The 23,966-nt window shown below is 35.2% G+C and overlaps 1 long non-coding RNA gene and 1 other non-coding gene across 2 annotated transcripts; one reads left to right on the forward strand and one right to left on the reverse strand.

Annotated features, from left to right (window-relative positions):
• Positions 1-4,419: 4,419 nt before the first annotated feature.
• LOC148213261 (uncharacterized) lies at positions 4,420-22,916 on the forward strand. Its single transcript, XR_015791754.1, has 2 exons — positions 4,420-5,743; positions 22,637-22,916. It is a non-coding gene; the product is annotated as an uncharacterized LOC148213261 (long non-coding RNA).
• Positions 9,640-9,745, reverse strand: LOC148213262 (small nucleolar RNA R71). Its single transcript, XR_015793178.1, has one exon. It is a non-coding gene; the product is annotated as a small nucleolar RNA R71 (small nucleolar RNA).
• Positions 22,917-23,966: the final 1,050 nt, after the last annotated feature.

A 23,966-nucleotide genomic window follows, 5' to 3' on the forward strand; every position in this document is an offset into this window, starting at 1 on the left:
TTGTGAGATTAATGGTTGAACAACCACTAAAATTAAGAGATAATTTCAGTTTATTAGTCAACTAGAAACTCTCCGTAAGAGATTTATTTTAGGTGAAAATTTTCTTGAGTAGAGATGTTTTTGAATGATTTAGCTCTATTTAGAAGTGTTCCAAGCCTAGAATTGAATATTTAGAGAGTTATTTCCTAATTATGATAAGAAGCAATATCGTGAGAAGCAATATTCTAATCCTTTTGTGGGAATTTGCAGTAGTGTTGAAAATTCTTTTCTTCGTAGGATACAGGTCCCCTGTTTTGACTCATTTATCTCAATAATACAAGGAAAATACATAAAGAATAAGGAACGATATTATAATCGCAAAATTTGCCTTTTGAGGAGTTGAGAGGAACAATGTCGTGAAACCTTATTTTTTAATAGAGAAGATGATTTTGTTAAAAATAAATAAATAAATAACTGAAAAGATAGTTGTTTTTTGTCGTGCAACATGTGGGGTGGGGATCCAAGTCACGACCTTTTTTGTCAGAGATAATGATGGTTATTTAAGGAAGAAAAAAAAGATTTTGAAATAGTCCCATATGAGATAATTTTGGCCACATCGGAGTTTGTTGCTAACATTGCAATCAATATCATCTACTAAAAAATAATTTAGTTTGATAACGAAAAAGTTAGAAATATCGACGTGATTGTAGACCCCTAAATTTGTCCGGTATTTCATTTCATCATTCTTTTTTTATTTGATTTGTAGTAGTTTTCTTGTAAAATTTTTATTTTTGTTTTAGGGTCAATATTTTCCCTTTGTGTGTTTTATCAAAAAAAATATATAAAAAAGTATATTTGATTTCAATATGATTTATTTTTCAAAATCAAATATTTTTAAATAAATTAAAAAATGGATTAAATGTGAATTTTTATTTTTCTCAAAATAAAATCTTTGAATAAAAATAAAATAAAATCTTACTTAATGGAAAAGTTTTAAATTTGATTTAGTATAATTTTCGTAAAAATCAAAATTTGTAATAAAATCATAAGATTTGATTAATTTTGTAATGATGAAAATATTTTTTCCATGGCTAAATTAGGGTTTCGAAAACACAGTGGTAGTTTAGATCGAGGGGAGGACGGAGAAACCTATCACAAAGAGAGGTCCACTACTCTAATTTTTTTTTTGTTCTCTCTTAAGGTTTGCTTCTTTTTGTTTTTTTTTTCTCTTGGTTCGTTACTTCATCGTTCTCCCACAAATTCTTTCTCACTATTTCCTACTCGATTCTCACAATCTATCACACGGTATCTCACTCGCTCTTTACTTTTTTTTCTTCCTCTTCTTTCCCATCGACTCATCATAACTTCTTTTATCTTCTTCCATTTTCTTTAGTTACTATTTTTGTTTTATTTTCTTCATTTTTTGTCTCCTTATTCATTTTTTCTTAAAGTTTACTCTATCACTATTTTCACCACAACTTTATTCTCCATCATTTGACTCACAGTACATTTGAATAAGAAGGCAAAAACCAGAGTTTTGTTCATCATCCATAAAATATTGATATTAGTTTATATTGTTAAAAAAATGTGGAAATCGAAAATAAAAATTTGCTCATATAACACTTTTTTGGAAAAGTTATAAATCTTATTTGTTAGTATGTGTGATGGTGATATTTTTGTTGAATTTTTTTTAATAGTAGTTAAGCTTTATAAAAACAAATTGAGAAATTGAATCTAAGAAATGGAAAGTCGTGTTGAGTGTAAACTCTTGTGGTGGCTTTGTGAACAATGTCAGATGAAGTATTTGCCGATGAGGACAAAGTTCTCAAACGCAAGGAAGATCTATAGTTAGGCTATAATAAACATAAAATTAAAAGTTTAAAATTTTTTTTTTAAAAAAATTGAAAGCTTAGGACTCGTTTGGTAACTATTTTATTTTCCGTTTTAGTTTTTGAAACACGGGCTTGTTTATAAACGATTCAATTTTATGTTTTTATGTTTTATGTTTTTTAAAATTGTTTTAAATCCTTTATAAATTAAATAAAAAAGTAGTTTTTAAAAACATGTTTTTTTTTTCCTTCTCATGCTCAACTTTTTTTTCTTCTCATGCTCAACTTTTTTTTCTTTTACATATTTTTATCTAATAATTTTTTCTTACTATAAGTATTTTTCTACCTAAAATGGCTCTTTAAAAAAATTGTCTTTTGCTCTCTAAAATTTTCATTTTTTAAATATTTATCTCGCTCTCCGTATATATTTATATTTCTTTCTTTTTATTCTAACTTATCACTTTTTTTTTATTCGAACATATTACTTTCCTTCTTTTCTCTCTAAAAAATTAATATTTTTCCAAACGTTTCCGATTCTCAAATTTCACAATTTATAACTTTTCTTTCTCTGTTTAGTCTATTTTTCTCCGAGAAATATATATTCAATTTTTCTCTGCCTAAATGTTTTCTTTTTCAATTTTCTTTCGCTTATAATTTTTATTTCTCTTTCTATTTACTTATTTTATGTAACCAATATATTTTTAACTTTTGTTCAAATTTTATTCTCACTATCATCTTTGTTTCTCTTTCAAATTTCTCTTTCTTTATTTAAATGTGTTTTGCTCTCAACTTTACTCTATGTAGAATTTTCTATTTTTGACTTTATCTTTTCTCCCACTAATTTGTTTTTCTAACTTTTCTAACTCTTTAAAATTTACTCCCTCTGAAATTTCTCTTTCAAATGTTTTTTTTTATTTCTCTAAATTTTTATTTGCATATCTCTACATTAGAGACGAAAAAAATTCTCGTAGGGTTGAGTCCCCGCTTTAAAAATAGAGAATGAATTTCTCATCATATCCCATTCTATTTTTAAGTAATTAATATATATTTTATTAATTGTTTTACTAAATTAGGAATAAACATATAATAATTTTTTAGTAAAATAATATATATTATATATCTTTATTGTTTTTTATTTTTTAAATTCTAAAAATAATTAAAATTAATTATTAAACCAATAATTTTTTTCATGAAGATCCTCGTCCCCAAATGAGGATTCGTGAACCTGGACCTCGATTCCCGAAATTGGAGAACGAGTTGGAGATGAGAATTAAAATTTCGTGGAAAAGGGCATTTCGACTCGTACACAACACCATTGTCATCTCTAATATTTTACATAAAATTTTGCTATCTCTAACATATATTTTCAATTTTCTAACTTTTTAAAAATAGAAAACCAAAAATGGTTATCAAACATGTGTTTGGTTTTCTATTTTTAAAAAATGAAAAGACAAAAACAGTTATCAAACATAATATGGCTTTTGTTTTTTAAAAAGAAAACTAAAAACAGAAAATAGATAATTGAAAAATAAAAAACAAAAAACATAAATGGTTATAAAACGGACCCTTAGGGATCTGTTAGACACATTAACTTTTAAAGTTCAAGTATCTACTAGCCACAAAATCAAAAGTTCAAAAATTTATTAATAGATATTTTTTAAAGTTTAAGATACTTGTTAGATAGAAAATTGAAAGTTTAGAGACATATGAACACTTTATAAAGTTTGGGAACTTATCAGACATAAACCTCAAAGTTTAGAGACTAAATCTGTAATTTTATTATTACTATTATTTTTTAATATGGATGGTTGATTTGCACAAGATAGGAAATTGATTGATGGTTAAAAAACATATTTTGTCGTTGTACTTTTATTGGAGTAGTAATTTAGTCTCTAAATTTAAATAGGTAACAATTTAGTCCTTAGTTTTTAATGATTAAGCTGTTGTAGTATAAATTTTGTAACAGTTAAAACTCTTAAACTTTAGTATGCAACAATTTAATCTCTATAGTTTAAAATTTGTAACAATTTAGCCTTAACCATGAAAAATTCTAGTCTTATTAATTAAGGGCTCATTTGATAACGTTCTCATTTCTTGTTTTCGTTTCTTCATTTTTAATAAAAAAAAAATGTATGACCTCAACACCCATGAATTCAAGGATGATCAAACCATATTTATATTTATGTTTTGTAACAAATTGGAAACGAAAACAACTTGTCTTGATTGTTTCCAAAATTTCTATATAATTTTGAGGATGCTTCAAGAAAATGGTAAACAATAAACATAATTAATTGCAAAATGCTTAGTTTCTTAATAAAATTTGAAAAGGAGAAACAAGAAATAGGAACGTTACGAAACAATTGGGGTGTTTAAAAAACCCCATAACCCAAAAAACTTGAGGAACCAAACCCAAACCGTGATGGTTGTGTTGGGTAAAGTAAATGTTCAGTTCGAGTTGGGTTCAAATTTTTAAGAACTGACCGGTTCGGTTCGTTTCTCAAGTTAATGGAAAAAATTATCGGTTTAATCCGAACCAAACCGAATTTATCTGTATATATCTATATTATGTTTTATAGGTTTAGGGTTTCTTAGCCGCCTCTGCCTCTTTGCCTCTTTACTTCTCATCTCTCCAACTCTCTCTATCTTGTTTTATCAATTTTTCATCTTTTTGTTGTGTTAAGGTTCTCTTAATCTCATTCTACCTCTCTCAATCTCAGATCTTTAGCAACTTTTGCCTCTGACTATCGTCGTTAGCTGTTGTACGTTACCATTCATTGTCATCATTTGCTGCTGTTCGCCTCTATTGTCTATATTTGCCTCTGTTGCTGCCTTGCTCCCGGCCTTATGTCGCCATTCCCTCCCATCTACTGTCTTCCACTACTTGTTCCATCCCAACCCTTGTTTCAAATGGAAGAAGTCGCCATTCACATATATTTGCCACATCGCCTCTATTTATCGTTGTTCGCCTCTGTTCCTTGCCGACTGCCGCCATTCCCTCCCATCTACTACCATTTACCGCCCGTTCCATCTCAACCCTTGTTTAAAATAAAAGACGGAAGTTTAGCAACCCAATGACCCAACTAATAACTTTCCAAAAGAGAGTTATTCCAGCTATTATTTGGGAAGTTTTGTGCTAATTAATGCTCTTGTATGTCTATTATAGCACTTGAAAATCATAAATGACAATAGATTCTTTGAAATGAGTTGAATTCCCTTGTATTGGATGCTTTAGCTTAAGTACTTGTTGATTTCCTCTAGCTTTTTTGAACAAAATTGAAACCTGAGGACTAAGACATGAGGAACGCGTAGAGCCCAGGCAGGAGTTGATGAAGCATTGCTAAGCCGGAAGTCTGAGAAGTTGGAACAATTGCATGCTGAAGCATGGAGTCACAATGCCCACGTGGGGATATTTTACCATGCCCGTACGTTTTCTAGTTGGGTGCCTTAAAATTAGGGTCCGATGTAAAAGGGACAGGATGACCTAGCTATTAAGAAAATAGCCTAGATTTTGTTCACTCACATAAGAAAGCATAAAATCACAGAGGAAGACAAAAGGTTTTTAGAGTGGTTCAGCACTAAGGCTTACATCCTCTATTGATTGACAGCTCAACACTTTTGTTTTCAAAAAATTACAAAGGTTTTTCTCTCCCTCTGTCTCTTGATGTACAACAGAGATATTTAAGTTGCTGGGTCATTTACATTTATACCCCAAAATTAAGAGAACTTACAGAAAATGTGATTTACCCATTCTTTTAGTTGGTTTCAACATCCGTAAATTCTTTCAAATCTCCACCTTTGGAACAACTGAAAGTGAAGCAGCTGTTTGTCCCTATCTTCATCCCTTTTCGAACAATTTCATTCCAGCAAGCTTCATGCAATATTCAAACTTTTAAGCTTCCACTAGTTTCGTGAGCATGTCGGCAGCATTTTGCGAGGTATGTACTTTTGATACTTTGATCGTTCCTTTCTCAATCTCTTCTCTCACAAAATGATATTTCACATCAATGTGCTTTGTACTCTTGTGAAATGCTTGATTTTTAGATAGGTGAATGATACTTTGATTATCATAGTAGATTCTCACTATATTTTGGTCACAACCAAAGTCCTTCATCAATCCTTTAAGCCAAATAGCTTCTTTTACTGCTTCTGCTAGGGCTATGAATTCCGCTTTAGTAGTTGAAAGGGCTACCACAGTCTGTAGAGTAGCTTTCCAGCTTACCATATTTTCTCCAATTAGAAATAGAAAACTCGTGAGAGACCTTCGCTTGTCTAAACCCCCTGCGTAGTCAGAATCAACATACCCATAGAGTTTAACTTATGTTGTATTTGACGCTCTGTAGGTTAGTCCTACCTCCTCGGTACCTTTAAGGTATCTGAGTACACCCTTTGCTGCTTCCCAATGTTTCTTCCCTGCTTTAGCCATGTATCTACTTACAAAACTTGCTCCCTAGGCTAAATCTGGTCTTGTACACACCATTAAATACATCAGGCTCCCTACTAGATTAGAATAGGGCACTGTACTCATGAATCTTTGATGTTCATAGTCAGATTCATTAGGGGAATCAGCAGCAGATAGTTTGAAATGTTGAGCTACTGGAATTTTTAACACCTCTGCACTCTGCATTTTGTATTTCTCTATAACTCTACTGCAATAAGATGTTTGCCTCATATCAATTTCACCTTTCTCTTCATTTCTTGTTATTTCCATCCCAAAGATTTTCCTTGTCTTACCTAGGTCTTTCATCTCAAATTTTGACTTAAGACATTCTTTTACAGCTATTAGGTCTCTCTTTCTCTTAGCAGCCAGTAACATATCATCTACATAAAGTAGTAGAAATATGTCATCCTTTTCAGGTGTAGTTTTAATATATACACAACTATCAAATGTACTACGGATGAAACCTATTTTATTCATAAACTCATCGAATCTATGGTATCAACATCTAGGAGATTGTTTTAAACCATATAAAGATTTGTTTAGAAGGCATACTGATCTTCCTTTCCCTTTTTAGCATATCCCATAGGCTGATTCATGAATATTGGCTCCTCTAATCTGCCATGTAAAAATGTTGTTTTTACATCAAGTTAGTCGAGTTCTAGGTTTCTTTGAGCAACTACTGCTAGTAGCATCCGAATTGATGTGTGTTTTACTACCGGGGAAAAGACTTTTGTGTAATCAATCCCTTCTCTTTGTGTAAAACCCTTGGCCACCAATCTTACTTTAAATCTGGGTGGTTGTACTCCTTCTATTCCTTCTTTATACCTATAGATCCACTTAGATGCTATTGCTTTTTGTCCTTTTGGAAGAGAAACTAAGGTCCATGTTTTATTCACATCAAGAAAATGCATCACTTCATTCATGGCCTCTATCCATTCTCTTACATTTGGACTGTTTATTGCTTCTTCGAAGGTTTGGGGTTCATACTCATTTATTGTATCTGTAGCATTTAATGCTAATGCAATACAGTCTTTATCTACATATCTGGAGGGTGGACAGATTTTCCTACGTTGTCTGTCTCTTGCCAACGAATAATCAGTTATATCTAAGGTACTTTAGCTTTCTTCTTCTACTATTTCTTCTTCAACTACTTCCAGACTTGATGTATTTTGATGACTTTCTCCTGAACCTCTTTGTTCTTGAGTTTGATTACTTAGCTCCACCTCAAATTAAGTTTTACCATTTTGAACATCATCAACTCTAGGAGTTTCCTGCCTCATGTACAATTCATGTTCTCGAAATGTCACATCTCTACTATTTATGCATCTTTTCTCTATTGGGTTCCATAATTTGAACCCTTTCACTCCATCAGAGAACCCCAAACACATGCATTTAATTGCCCTTGGCTTCAACTTCCCTTGATTTACATGAACATATCCCACACAACCAAACACTTTTAATTCTTCTAGCTTTGGAGGGTGTTTGGTCCACTTTTCTTCTAGGGTTAAGAAAAATAACCCAGATTTTGTTCACTCACACAAGAAAGCATAAAATCACAGAGGAAGACAGAGGGTTTTTAGAGTGGTTCAGCACTAAGGCCTACATCCACTATTGATTGACAGCTCAACACTTTCGTTTTCAAAAAATTACAAAGGTATTTCTCTCCCTCTCTCTCTTGATGTACAACAGAGATATTTAAATTGGTGGGTCATTTGCATTTATACCCCCAATTAAGAGAACTTACAGAAAACGTGATTTACCCATTCTTTTAGTTGGTTTCAACACCCGTAAATTCCTTCACTAGCTGACACAAAAAGATCTCAATAGAGAACATTCTTTGCATGCTGGAAAAGACAAGGAGTAGAATTTTCACCATTTTTGAAAGGGAAGCTAACGATAGAGAGAAGCTGATGTCGGTCTTTGCGTGCTAGTGTCTCTTCATCTGCGTTTTTGTCTTCTTCTCTAAAATGGGGTGTATCTTCTGCTTACCCATTTCGTTTGCCCCCTTCCCCATGAACTAAATAGAGCTGTAACTGCTGAACAACTGATAGTCTAGTTGATTCATTTTGCTATTAAATAGAGCTGTGATTTATTTTCTCTTACTGAACATTGTTGGCCACTGTGTTGAGTATGCTAGCTTCTGTATGGTTAGTTGAACTGCTCTATTTGGGATTTAGCTACTTTTTTTAGTGGAGTCGTGGATACTCAGGAATAGGTTCCCCTAAACATGCTTAGAACTCGCTTTTATCGCTTGGGTATCTAGCAACGAGAGTTGTGGGTGTCCATGTTTGGGTATCTCAAAAAGGAACCGTGTCGAGTTGAGCAATAGCAGTCGATTTCATGCTAGAGTAGAAGTTGAGATTTAGTGAGAGCATAAGGAATCTCCCCCGTCTTTCCATATCTGTTATCCCTTTTTCTGTTACTGTGCTAGAGCTTTTTTATACCCCAGCATCTGTAGGTTGTGTTCACTTTTGGAATCATTTGTTGCTTTTGTTATTGTGTTTTCTTTACCGTTTTTAATATAACCAACTCTATTTGTTATTCTTGCATTTTTTGGTATTCTTGAGCATATTCTTAAAATATCACATTAAGTCATTGTGGATTCGACCTCGTTCGTACTACAATCGACGAATATAGTGTACACTTGCACTTGTATTCATCACGCTTGAGAGGATGCAACAAATTTTTGGCACCGTTGTCAGGGGCTTTGTCATTTTACTTTAAGTATTAGTGTTTGAGAATACGGAGCTTAATTTAGTTTTCTCTTTCTTACATTTTTATGTGACTGTAGGTGTATGAATGATTTAGAAAGCTTGGAGTATATAATTGATCACGAAATAGAGCGTACATTTTATAGAAACTGAAGAGAACAAAGAAGGAACCAAGCTGCAGCAAGAATTGATCCACTTGATCCACCACTACGTCTAAATGTAAGAATTGAAGAGATAGTAGATGGAAATCTCGTTACTGCTGACCCTGAAGTAGCAGTGCCCCCTCACAATGCTTTTTTATTAGCAGATGACACAAATAGAGAAATTAGGGCATACACGGCTGCAGCATTCTACAACTGTAACTCAGTCATTACAGAGCCTGAAATAGAAGCACCCAGATTTAAGCTGAAAGCAGTGATATTTCAGATGTTGCAGACAGTGGGTAGTTTCATGGTCATGCCACTGAGGATCCACACTCACATATGAAATTCTTTATAGGAGTTTGTGATTCGTTCAAGGTTGCGAGTTGTAGCAAAGAGGTGCATAGGCTAAAGTGTTCCCCTATTCGCTGGGAGATGAAGTCAAGACATGGTTGGAGTCATTATCATTTGAATCAATCGCAAGCTGGAACGACTTAGGAGAGAAATTTCTGATCAAATACTTCCCACCAAGTAAGAATGCTAAGTATAGAAGTGAGATTAACAATTTTCAACAGTTTGTTGGAGAGTCCGTTAGTTAACCATGGGAGCGTTTTAAGAGACTTCTGAAAAATGCCCTCATCATGGGATTTCGAGATGTATTTAGATTGAGACATACTATAACGGATTGGATGATGCAACGCGACTAGTTATTGATGCGTCAACAAATAGAGCGATACTAGCAAAACCGTATACTGAAGCATTTAACATTTTGGAGCGAATATCGTCAAACAACCACCAGTGGTCTGATCCAAGAGCTAGTCAAGAACAAAGAGCCAAAGGACTTTATGAATGTGAGAATTTCACTGCATTGAACTCAAAAATTGAAAATCTGACGGATTTGGTAATGAAAAGTATGATGCATCATATGACAGAGCAAACATAAGTCACCTTAAAGAGATCTCATGCTCCTACTATGAAGGGGAACTTCATTACAATGATTGTCTGGGAAATCCAGCATCGGTGTACTATTTAGAAAATGCCGAGAATGCCCGGAACAACTCATATTCCAATACATTCAATCCGGGATGGAGCAACCATCAAAATTTTAGTTGGGGTGGAATCCAAGGGAGATAATGCTGGAACTTCAAATGCTTCAGAATATCAGCAGAAGCCAACATACAAACCGGGCTTTTCATATCAAGGTCAACAAACAGTTCAGAGGCAGTTAGAGGGAACAATTACATCGTTGGAGAACTTGATGAAACAGTACATGGCAAAGAACGACGCTATAGTGTAGAGTCAGGCAGCATCACCAAGGAACCTAGAGATTCAGATGGGCCAGCTAGCATCAGATATGAAGAGCAGACCATATGGAGCACTGTCAAGTGATACAGAGGTACCAAAGTGAGATGGTAAGGAGCAATGTAAAGCTCTTACATTGAGAAGTGGAAAAACATTGCCTCCTACTCATCTCAATGTTCTAGGAACTCAGAATGACTTGACTCAAGAGGAGGAAGGAGAAACTCAACCAAACAGAGAAGGAGAGCCAAACAAGATAGTTGTATCCAACCCACCAGCACAGATTAATGAGCAACCAAAGGAAACTAAGGACACTACAAGTAAAGAGGTCAACCTGGTTGATGCCAGAGCATCCAATGCTGGAGCATCAAAGGCACGTGTGAAAGAGAAAAGAAAGCAGACAAAGCATGACAATGCTCTAACTGAGTATAAACCTGTACCTCTGTATCCTAAGCGACGGTAGAGAAAATAGTAAGATGTGCAATTTAGAAAGTTTTTGGATGTTTTGAAATAGTTACATGTCAACATACCATTGGTGGAAGCCTTGGAACAAATGCAAACTTAAATGCGGTTATTTAAGGACATACTCACAAAAAAAAGGCCGGGAGAATATGAAACGGTAGCAATGACTAGGGAGTGCAGTAACATCCTTATAAGCAAGATTCCAGCTAAAATGAAGGACTGTGTGAACTTTACTATACCTGTTTCCATTGTAGGACAGAAGATAGGCCAAACGTTATGCGATTTGGGAGTGAGTATCAACCTTATGCCCTTGTCCATCTATAAGAAACTGGGAATGGGGGAGAAACATGTCCAACAATAGTCACATTGTAGTTAGCAGACAAGTGAAATTTATTTTCCATGCTGACTTTATTATTTTGGACTATGATGTAGATAAGGAGGTCCCAATAATCCTTGGGAGGTCATTCCTTGCAACTGGAATAGCACTCGTGGACGTCCAAAAAGACAAAGTGACAATGCGTGTTCAAGATCAGGAAGTGAAATTCTCAGTGTATGATGCAATGAAGTATTCCTTGGAGTCAAAAGAATATCCAATGTCAAATATTTTAAATGAAATGCTGATAAAGGAGTTGGAAGCAAAAACCATGCTGGAGCATCTTGAGAACGCTGAGTTTAGTAATGGTGTGAAGAGCCAGATGAAGATCAAGATGTTATATATATGGAAAGTAAGAGCAGTGGTGAAAGGTTAGCTAGACAAGCATTTGAGTCTTTAGAACTTGCAAACCGTGAATACAAATCGTTGCAGCCATTTATAGAGGAGCCACCAGTGTTGGAGCTCAAGGTGCTCTCATAGCACTTGAAATACACCTACTTGAGTTCGTCCGACACGTTACCTATTATCATTGCTGCATACATGTCTAAAGGAAAAGAACAAAAGTTGTTGAGTGTACTGAAGGCACACCAGAAGGCAATTGGGTGGACTATAGTGGATATATTTGGAATAAGCCCCAGCTTTTGCATGCACAAGATCGTGCTAGAGGAAGCCAGCACGAATTCTGTTGAACCCAACCGACGGTTGAACCCTGCAATGAAAGCGGTTATCAAGAAGGAAATAATTAAGTTCCTGGATATAGAATCTTTTACTCTATCTCCAACAGTGAGTGGGTGAGTCCAATGCAATGTGTGCCAAAAAGGGGGCATGACCGTTGTGGAAAATGCAAAAAATGAATTGATTCCCACTAGGAATGTGACAGGGTGGCGTATTTGCGTGGATTACATGAAATTAAATAAGGCCACCAAGAATGATCATTTCCCTCTCCCATTTATCGATCAAATGCTGGACAGACTCGCAGGGCAAGAATATTGCTACTCTCTAGATGGGTAGAGTGGGTACAATCAGATAGCAATTGCCTTTCAAGATCAACAGAATACAACATTCATTTGTCCTTACGAGGCATTTGTATTCAGAAGGATGCCTTTCGGGCTTTGCAATGCCCCAACAACCTTCCAAAGGTGCATGATGGCCATCTTTTTTGACTTGGTAGAATATGTTGTATAGGTGTTTATGCACGATTTTTCAGTATTTGGCTAGTCATTTACAGAATGTTTAGAGAATCTGACCAAAAAGTGGTTTAGAGATGTGAAGAAACAAATTTAGTTCTAAATTGAGAAAAGTGACATTTCATGGTACATGAGGGAATTGTGCTAGGGCATAGAGTCTCCAGACAGGGCATTGAGGTTCTTGGGTTTTATACCATAAACTTGTGATTTGTAAACATAAAACAAATATTTATTCAATAAAGTTGTTATTGATGTTTCTCTTAGAATTGCATTAACTCAAATCCAATAAACTAACATCCGAGGTTATGTCATGTAACTATAACAGTATATAACATATATACAGTATATATTTAATATACAGCGTATATATTTGATATACAGTGTATATATATACAATATATATTCGATATACAGGTGGATAATGTTCCAGTAGTAACCTAAATGGTCAACCTAAATGGTCTATAGTATATGGATAAGGTTGGATACTTTATCCTGGTAACACTATGAATACGGCCTACTTTGTAATAGTTATGAATGACTTGATCCATGTAATTCGTGTGGAGACATGCAAGTGGGGGTATCCTATACAATGAGTTTGTATAAGATTAGATCGCAAAATAATTAATCTTTAGCTGTAACATCGTTAGCTAATAGATTAATATTTCAATAGGATGACTAGGTAACTCGATCTCAATCCTGGGTGAGTTATAGACTCTTACCTGTTAGGGCTCGTCCTTTGATTTGTATGGGTGAGAGTGGCCCGAGTTTCCGACTCAATATTCCTACCATTTTGGGGACGAGACCGAGTAGAGAGCTGGGGAACATAACTTCAAAAGATGAAATTCACTCCTCTCCGACTTTAGAGAAGTAGATGAGTGTTCCCTTACATGCTGACTCCGAGACTTGAATAAGGGGCTCTACTCTCTCACTAGTCCGAGAGGGAGTTCCGATTATTGGTCGGACCATAATCAGGTTGTTCATTAGAGAAGTAGTGGTATTAAGGAGCAAGATGTAACTCGGGGGCAAAACGGTAATCTGACTCAGCTAAAGTTACGAGCACTTGTGAAGGATTGACTTGTCGTTTATGGTCGTACATCCATGGACACGAAAATATTCTGAAGTGAGAAAAGTGGAGCTGCAGGTCTTTAGTGGAGTGACCCACAGTTAACGAATATTGATTAACTCGGTGAATGAGTTTGAATGATTAACATTGTATCATTGGAGCTTCTGATCTGTAGGTCCATTAGGTCCCCTTCATAGCTCACAATGGGAAAAACGAGGATCGAGATTTTGATAGTATTTGAAATGTTCAAATTATATATCAGGGAATATATACAATGTATATTATGATACATTATATATATATATAATTTATTTTTAATAAATATTCAATAATTAAACTATATGTTATGAGAGAAATATTTGAATAGGATTCAAATAATTAATATGAATTGGATTCATATTAAAACTATAGGTTATACAAGAGAGATGCATTTTAATATGATTCAAATATATAGTTTTAATTAAATATGATTATTTAATTAAAAGTTAAAATGATTAATTGTTGATTATTTATTTATTTTGTTTATTATTAATTAAAAAGAAGAAGATATCCTAATGGTCATCGTATATCCAAAAGGATAAGATATCCTAATGGTCTTAGGATTTTCTCTAGTAAGCTGAACCCTAAACAGATGAAAAAGGCTTGAAATCTTTCAATTCTCTTACTCTATAAATCCTTTGACATTGGATCTCACAATCCTGATTCTCGACCGAGAGACGTAGCAAGGAAGATAAAGTGGTGTTGTTTCATTGAGAACACGCGAAGAAGAATATTCAAAGCTAAAATCCAAGATTCTTCCTTCTTTTATATTTTTCTATGTTTTAAATTTTAAAAAAAATTCAAGAATGCGTTCTACTGCTTCTGCTCTAGGATTCACATCTTTTCAGGGGTAGACAAAGCAAAAATCGAGGGAATTGAGAAGTTACCCCACCATTGAATGTCAAGGGCATTCATAGTTTCTTGGGACATGTTGGGTTCTACTGCGCAAATTTATAAAAGACTTCTCTAAAATTTCTAAGCCTCTTTGTTCATGGTTTGAAAATGATAAAGAATTTAGCTTCACATCTTATTGTGTGCAGGTATTCAACATGCTGAAATATGCTCTCATTCATGCGCCCATCATAACAGCACCAAATTGGACAAAGCCTTTCGAGTTAATGTGCGACGTCAGCGACTATGTCGTGGGAGTAGTCCTGGCTCAACGCAAAGAAAAGTTGTTGCATCTGATTTATTACGCCAGCAAAACTTTGATCGAAGCACATATCAATTATACCACAACAGAAAATGAGTTGCTAGTAGTGGTATTCGCATTCTAAAAGTTTAGAGAATACCTGGTGGGCACCAAGGTAACAATGTACACAGACCACATAGCATTAAAGTACTTGCTGGCCAAGAAGGATGCTAAACCAAGGCTAATTCACTAGATCCTATTAATGCAAGAGTTTGATAAAGAGATTAAGGACAAGAAATGAACTGAAAATTTGGTCGTCGACCACTTGTCTAGGCTGATAGGAGCAGGAAGCTCCAGGGATGATATAGAAATCAGAGGCGCATTTCTAAATGAACAGTTGCTAGCAATCAAGGCTGTGAATGAAGAAGAAGATGAACCATGGTTTGCTGACATGGCTAATTACGTTGCCTGTGGAATTCTGCCAACAGGAATGAACAAGCAACAATTAAAAAAAATTGTACAAGAGTAAGTTTTATCTCTGGGATGATCCATTTTTGTACAAGATTTGTCAAGACAAGATGATCAGAAGATGTGTAGCTAATGCCGAAGCACGCCAGGTGCCAACAAAATGCCATTCAGCACTATACAGTGGGCATTTGGAGGACAACGTACAACAACAAAAGTCTTTCAGAGCGGATAGTTTTGGCCAACAATCTTCAAGGATGCATATGACCTGGTCCAACATTGCAACGAATGTCAGAGGGTAGGAAACATCTCTAAACGGTCAGAAATGCCTCTCACATACATCTTAGAGTTGGAACTTTTCGATATATGGGGCACGGATTTCATGGGACCATTCCTTCATTCTAACGGACATATATTTATACGGCTTGCAGTTGATTACGTGTCAAAATGGGTTTAAGCTATAGCTTGCCCCACCAACAATGCAAGGGTGGTGACTAAGTTCCTTCATAAGAATATCTTCATGAGGTTTGGTACATCTAGAGAAGTGATCGGTGATGAGGGCTCCCACTTCATCAATAAGGTTGTAGCACTGCTGTTGGCGAAATATAACATAAGGTATAAGGTTTACACGACGTATCACCTCCAATCGAACGGGCAACCTAAAATTTCAAATAGAGAGATAAAAAGCATTTTGGAGAAGGTATAAGGTATAAGGTTTTCACGACGTATCATCTCCAATCATGAAGTTAGATGATGCATTATGGGCCTACCATACGACATTCAAAACTTCTTTGGGCACATCTTCGTATAAACTGGTCTTTGGAAAGCCATGTCATCTGCCGCTTGAGTCAGAGCATAAGGCATTTTGGGTTTTAAAGAAGCTAAATCTAGGCTATGCTGCAGCAAAAGATCTGTGCTGTTTGCAGATGCTGAAGCTTGAGGACTTTAGACGAGATGCATATGAGAACGCCAAAATTTACAAGGAGAAGACCAAGCGGTGGCATGACGCAAAAATCCAACCATGACACTTTGAGAAATGATAGAAATGATAACAAGTCGTCTTGTACAACTTAAGATTGAAACTCTTTCCAGGGAAACTTAAAACTTAAATCATCTTGGTCTGGGCCACTTTTGGTCTCAGATGTGTTTCTTCATGGAGCTGTTAGAGTGCAAGAGGCTGATTCGGGAAGATAATTCATAATGAACGGTCAAAGGCTGAAGCAGAATGATCGTCAACAAGAAAGAATATGCCCCAGGCCCATGTTTCCTAGTAAATCAACTAAGAGGTCACCCAACCCACGCTTAACTTTGGAGTTCTTACGATTGAGCCACTGAAAAAGAAGATGTACCTTCTTGGTATAGGTAGTGACTATCAATTCTTTTAAGCCTTTTTTGATCATTCTTCCATGATCTCAAGATCCCTCTCATTCATATGTGGTATCGGCTCATTCATGTACCCCTCCTCTCTAGTCAGGCATCACATGCCCACCAGCTTCCGCCTTGGTTCGTCCCCGAACCACATCCTACTGGGAGAGGTTCTGCTCTGATACCATCTGTAATGCCTCAGGCCCAAGATTCGGAATCCGGATTCGGCACCTCTATGCCTCAGCATTCCTCTACGGCCTGACTGTCTAAATCCATGACACATTACTCTATTTTAAAACAAATGATATAATATAAGCTGTGAAATATATGTAGATTTTAAAACAAAGTAAATTAATTCTTTAGGTAGTTTTCGAAATAGAAAAAAAGCGTTTATCTCATGCTTCAACCTCAACAATGTTAGGTACTATCCCTACATTTATTTTATTAATTTATTTGCTCTAATGCCATGTATATTTATGCTTAACTATTTTTATTTATTTACCTTTGAAAGTCTAAGATGATCCTTTAAAAAATTATCTAGGCCTAGTGACTGTTAGACTTATGTTAGACTTTTTATTTACTCACTGGAGTAGAATGCTTTATGTTAAATATAAATGTGTAGAAGCTAAAGTCAGATAAAAAAAACTTATATAAGTTACCCTTATAGATATGTCATGACTTACAGATATGCCACGAAGAAATCGAGGTTGTAATAATAAACTTTCCCCCACCTTGTGGACCAAATGTAACTCCTGAAACATCAATAGGTAAACCTATGACCAACCAGCTCAGTACAACAAATAATTATGACTATGAGTCTAGTCATTCATTATACCTACTAACTTTGTTAAACAAGCCAACTTAGACCTAGAGTCGTTAGGACATCAGTTAGTAACATCTACCACTTATGGAACTACCTTGCTTGCTACACAATTAAGGCATGTAAAGTAATTGTAGTAGATCATCTCTTGGAGCTAAGCTAATTAAGTTAGACCTGTGTGACTTTGACATTATTTTCAGGTCAATTGGTTGGCTAGAAATCAAGCTAATATTGATTGCAACAAGAAGGAAGTGTACTTCATTATACCTACATGTAAAACCTTCAAGTTTAGACGAACCAAAACTAAATCCATTCCAAATGTGATCTCAGTCATGAAGGTGAATAAGTTATTACAATATGGTGCGTGGGCATATCTAACAAATATCGTGGATATGAGTTTAAAGACTTCTAAAGTAGACATAGTACAATGCATGTGCAACATTTACGGAGTTCATGAAATAGCAAAGACTATCATGACTGGTTTTTCATAGTTTTTATAGATGATATACTTGTGTACTCCAGCTCAAAGGGAGCAGCATGAAAAACACCTCAAGAAGGTTTTAACAACTCTGAGGTAGAATCAACTCTATGCTAAATTCTCTAAGTGTGAGTTTTGGCTTAATAGAGTATGCTTCTTGGACATGTTATCTCTGCAAAAGGGAATGTTAGTAGATCCATCAAAAGTCGAGGTCATGAGCAATTGTCCTAGACCTACCAGCGTATCAGAGATACGTAGCTTTTTAGGTCTTGCAGGCTACTATCAAAGATTTGTACAAGACTACTCAAAGTTAGCAACACCTTTATCCCAGCTTACTCGAAATAATGCTACTTATATGTGGAGTGATGATCGTGAGACGAGCTTCCAAAAGTTGAAGAAAATATTAGTTACAGCATCGGTCCTAATAATACCAATTGGAAAAGAAGGGATGGTAATCTATAGTGACGCTTCTAAGAAAGGCCTAGGTTGTGTCCTTATGCAACATGGTAAAGTAATAGCATACGACTAGCGTCAGCTAAAGAGACACAAGCTGAATTATCCCACACATGATCTGGAATTGGTAGCAGTTTTCTTTGCGCTGAAAATTTGTCGACACTAGCTTTATGGAGAAAAGATCAAGATCTTTACTGACCATAAGAGCCTTAAGTATTTCTTTACTCAAAAGGATCTAAATTTGAGGCAACGACGATGGTTAGAGCTTGTGAAAGATTACGATTGTGAGATTAATTATCATCTAGGAAAGGCGAATGTTGTAGCTGATACATTGAGTAGAAACACATCTCATATGACATCTATTACTGTCACCTCCAAGGAATTGGTAAATGAATTAGACGAATTTGGAGTTGAGATAATTCCTCGAGATGCTAAAGCACTGTTAGCACAAGTCACAATTAAACCAACTCTAAGACAAAAGATTATTGATGCTCAGCAGACAGATGTGAAGTTGGTGGAATTTCGAAATTTGATTGGCAAGGGTGACTTTACATTATCCTTAGATTTTGCTTTACTTTTCCAAGATAGGTTATGTGTTCCTTCAGATCCTTCTATTAGAAGGGGGTGTTGGCAAAAGCCCATAACGCACCATTTTCTGTGCACCCTGGTAGCACAAGAATGTATCGAGGATTGAAACAACACTATTGGTGGCACAATATGAAGAAAGAGGTAGCGTTTTTTGTTAGTCAATGTTTGACTTGTCAACAAGTTAAAGCTTAGAAGCAAAAACCTACAAGACTATTGCAACCTCTGAGTGTTCCTGTATGGGAGTGGGAGAATATCTCAATGGATTTTATAGCCAATCTTCCAATGACTACTAAGGGCTATACTACTGTTTGGGTAATTGTGGATAGACTCACTAAATCAACACACTTTATACTTGGTCAAGCTACTTATATGGTGGAAAATGGGCAGATTTGTATATCAAAGAGATTGTAAGGCTTCATGGTGTTCCAGTTTCCATTATGTCTGATAGAGATGCTAGATTCACATCTTTTTTTTTGGAAAAGTTTGCAAAAGTCTATGGGTACTAAGCTGGAATTTAGTACAACTTTCCACCCCCAGACAGATGGGCAGACAGAACGGGTGAATCAGATTCTAGAGGATATGTTCAGAGCATGCGTCTTGGATTTCAAGGCAGTTGGGATTCACATCTACCCCGAGTGGAGTTTGCATACAATAATACTTTCCAAACTACTATTGGCATGGCTCCATTTGAAGCTCTATATGGAAAGAAATGTAGATCACCAGTCCATTGGGATGAAGTGGGAGAGCGAAATTTATTGGGACTTGAGTTAATTCAAACTAGGAATGAGGCTATTCAATTGATCCGTAAGCAAATGCAAACAGCTCAAAATAGACAAAAAAGCTATGCTGATAATAGGCGTAAGGATTTGGAATTCAAAGTAGGAGATCATGTGTTTCTTAAAGTACCTCCTATGAAAGGCGTTTTGCGATTCGGAAAGAAGAGGAAATTGAGTCCTTGATATGTTGGACCTTACAAGATTCTGGAACGTATTGGTCAAGTAGCATATCGATTAGCACCGCCACCAAATATGTCAGCGGTACATAATGTGCTCCATGTGTCGATGTTACGAAAGTATGTATCATCCCTTTTCCATATTTTAGATCCTGAGACACTTCAACTAAATGGGGATCTTTCTTATGAAGATAAAACTATATGCATCATTGCCAAAATGACGAGGAAGCTGAGAAATAGAGAGATTCGTATGATGAAAGTTATGTGTAGGAATCACTCAGTATCTGCAGCAACGTGTAAACACAAGAAAGATATTATGGAGAAATATCCCGACCTCCATTATGAATCGCAGGTAACTTTCGAAGACGAAAGTTCTTTTAAGGAGGGTAGATTGTAATGCCCCACATTATTTTAAAAGTATTTTCGTGACTTTATATTATTATTGTCATTCAGCTAAGCTAGTCAAATCTAATCAACTTTATGTCAATAAAATTTAATCCATCTTAGTTAATAAATGTAGGCTTCTCATGCTCTAACTAATTAACCACAAGTTAATTTTATTTACTTATAAAAAAAACTTACAACAAAATTTAGTGATTCATCTTATCAATGTTTAATTAATTATGTATGATAATCAAAAATAAATATGCATAAGAGATTAATAATATTACCAAGATTATAATTGTATTTAAGTAACAAAATTAGCAATAGTACTTTAGTAATTAGATAAATGTTGTGAATTATGGTAATTGTAATGGTGGAATTATTTGAGTATTTATAAATTTCCATACATTTTACCCAAAGTTTTATTATAAGGTAATTAACCAAGAAAAACCCCACATTACCTTTATTTTACTCTTTATTTTTCTACCTTAATTAAATTAACTTAATTGGGGGAATATAGAGAGTTTTACTTAACTCATAACCATGATTATGCAATATAACTCACCTTCCACTAACCATGATTAGACAATATAACCCACCTTCAACCCAAGAGACACATGTAGTAAATAAGTTAGTTAGGAAGACCAAAAAACTCTCACAATCCAATAAGCAATCGGCCATGCATGAGGAGAGAGAAGAAGTTTGTTTCATCTTCCAAGATTCATGTTTATTTCATCTTCCAAGATTCATGTTTGTTTCATCTTCCAAGTCATTCTCCTTAAGTTACCTATGTTTGTTTCGTTCTTTTTCCTCCAAGAACAACTCAAGCCAAATCTAAAAATTTCTCTCCATCATCCATCTTAGTACTGTAAATCATAACCTTAGAGGGAGAAATAGTTGTTTCTTCCAAGTTCCTTTAAGGTCGTTCATCGATTCTGCCTTTTCGGTAAGAAACGGTTTCTTTTAGTCTAGTTTTGGGAATGAATTTTCCCTAATAATTTTTATATTACCTAAGCATGTTCATATCCATTTTCTAAGGTTTCCATCATCATTTTAAGATCTCTTAGTTGCGGGAAAATTTTCTCATTCTATTTTTTACGGTAGAGAGGAAAGTGCACCACGGTAAGCATCATTCTTCCTTGTGTAAATTATTTTTAGGGTTCATTATTAGGATAAAATATGTATTGTTTAGGCCTCATTTTTGTTAATTTGAGATCTGAAGATTAGAATTAAAAATGTCCTAAAAATGTTCATAAAATTGCTTCAAAACGGTTTACGTTATTTTCATAGTTGTAACTTGTTTAGTATCAAATTTTGGATTGTTAAATTCTGAATTTTTGAGACCATGACCCGCACCTTTAAACTAGCCTAAAATGTATTTTAATATATTAAAATTGATTTTTATGATTAGTTTTACGTAGGGCTTAAAATTATGAAAACTAGTGCTATGTGTTTTCTCTAGTTTTTTTGTAAATTTGCAAAATCAGTAAATTATTTTTATGAATATTATAGTATAAAAATCAGAGGCTAATATGAAGATTTAAAATTACTCTTCACAAATTTAAATATTAATTTTATGATTATTATGGACTATGTTAATTATTATGGGATTTATACTCGTAGAATAATGAACCTATCTAATTATGAGAACTTATTGGAGAAAGCTTAGTTTAGGTAATTGAGTCCTAATTTTAGTTGTGTTAATTGTTATTAGGAAGGTTTAAGGAATTTCCTTTAATTTACGAAATTCAGGTAAGTGGATTCTATCATAAGTTACCGCCTTGTATGTTTTATTGTATTATTGGTTGACTGTGACTGACTTATGTTATTTGTTATCATGATTTGTTGTTGAATTATGTTATTCATGTTGCTTAAATATATTTTGTTATTGAATGGTCGTTGTGATTAAATTTGATGTATTGCAAAGCATGTTATGATTATGTGGCTTTATTGTGTTATTTTAAGTATATTCAATAGCAAAGCATGTTTAGGTAAAGCATGACATAATGTGTGATGCATTGCATTCGTAGTTAAGTTAGTAGTATTATGTGTCATGGATTTAGGTAAGATTAATGTTATGCATGAAATACCCAAATTAAGTAGTTATGTTATGCAGCTAAATGTATGATATGACATGTATGGTTTCTGCTAAGGTCTGGGCCCTAGGAAACAAATTAGTTCATGTTAATGGTATTTATGAGGGATAATTACCTTATAAATATTACATGCGGAATTGACGGTTATGGTATGGGGTATTTCTGCCTAGCATAACGCCAAGTTAAGGATTTAGATATGTAAGTTTATGCTAGCAAGCACAAGTATGTTAAGTTAAGTTTTTCGTTGATTTATATGTTAGGTTGAGGTATGCATGCATATAAGCATGATGTGTGTGTTTGAGCATGAAATGTTCCTTATGATGGGAAATACTTACTGGGTATTTTTATACTCATTCCACGTTGTTTCAATTTTTGTTTTACAGATAGTTATGCAGTTGTCGAGAACAACGTCGAGAATGACCTTGGCATTGACGAGGAGGAGATATGAGACACAGTTGGATTTTATTTATAATCTATACTTTTAATTATGACTATACCACATTTTTACTTGTTTTATTTTAAAGATAATAATTTTGTGATTTCCGCTGCTAGAGATTTATAAGTTAAGTTTTATTAAGTTATCGTTTCCATTTTTAGATGAAAGAACAAGTTTTTATCTTATTTTATTTTAATGAAATTATGTTTTATGAGTAATTATCTCAATATTATATTATTAATTACATATAAAAATTGGGGTCATTACACTAGTCCTAAGGTAACTCTTCCTTCCCGAAGCTCGATGCTATTAAAAGGCAAAATGGAAAACCCTCATTCGCTAGCGACCAAGCACCCTGACAGCCCATCGAAATCACAAGAGCCCCATGCTGAGAAATCTTTTGCTGACCCTCCCTCCTCTCAACTCGATCCGCCCCCACCACCCACCCAAACCATCCTTCCCAACACTCAACCCATACCACCAATCACCTTCATCGCCCCATTGGTTATAGAGGAGATCCACCCATCTGGAGTTACCAAGAGCATATCCATCGTCGGGCTTGCCTCCCGTACCCGTCAGCATAAACTATCCTCTTCCTCGCTACCATCTCCTAGCTCCACAAAGAAATCCAAAGCCCAGAGCCCTCCTTAGCCCCCACAGTCCAAAAAAAAAGCCATCTAAGATCGTTTTCCCATATGAGGGGAAGCGGCACAATTCTTCTTCTATTTTGCAAGTTCCATCCCCGTTGAGTTCTTCGAAGAGAATTAATGTGGTGCTTCCACACCAATCAACATTTCAACATTTCGTGGACCTAAAGGCCAAGTCGAGCTACAAAGCGAAAGGCTTGTAGGAGAACTTCAGACCTGAGGAGATGCCCCAATTTGTCAAAGACGGAGCAAACAGCAAAAGTGGGATCATTTATGTGCCCCCCCCCCCCCCTTCATTCTTGTGTTGGTAGAATTAGTTCGTGAGTAATACACGAACTTTGATCAAGATCGAGTGGGGCGCACATTGGTTGGAGATGTAGAGGTTGATTGCTCCCCTGAGCGGATCAACAAAAGGTTGAAGCTCCCCAACATCTCAAACGCTGAATTCAATGAAAGGGTGCAGCAACCCTCCCTATGTGAGCTTGACCACGCCCTACAAGTTGTAGGGGTTGAAGTCGCTTCCTGGCAGGTTACGTATCAGGGCGCTCGCTCCCTCAAATCCAGTCATCTCACATTGGAGGCCAATGTTTGGCTCTACTTCATGAAGAGTAGAGTTATGCCTACAATGCA

This window comes from Momordica charantia (assembly GCF_013281855.1).
Source record: "Momordica charantia cultivar OHB3-1 chromosome 1 unlocalized genomic scaffold, Mcharantia_2.0 BLBB01000001.1, whole genome shotgun sequence".
Classification (NCBI taxonomy): domain Eukaryota; kingdom Viridiplantae; phylum Streptophyta; class Magnoliopsida; order Cucurbitales; family Cucurbitaceae; genus Momordica; species Momordica charantia.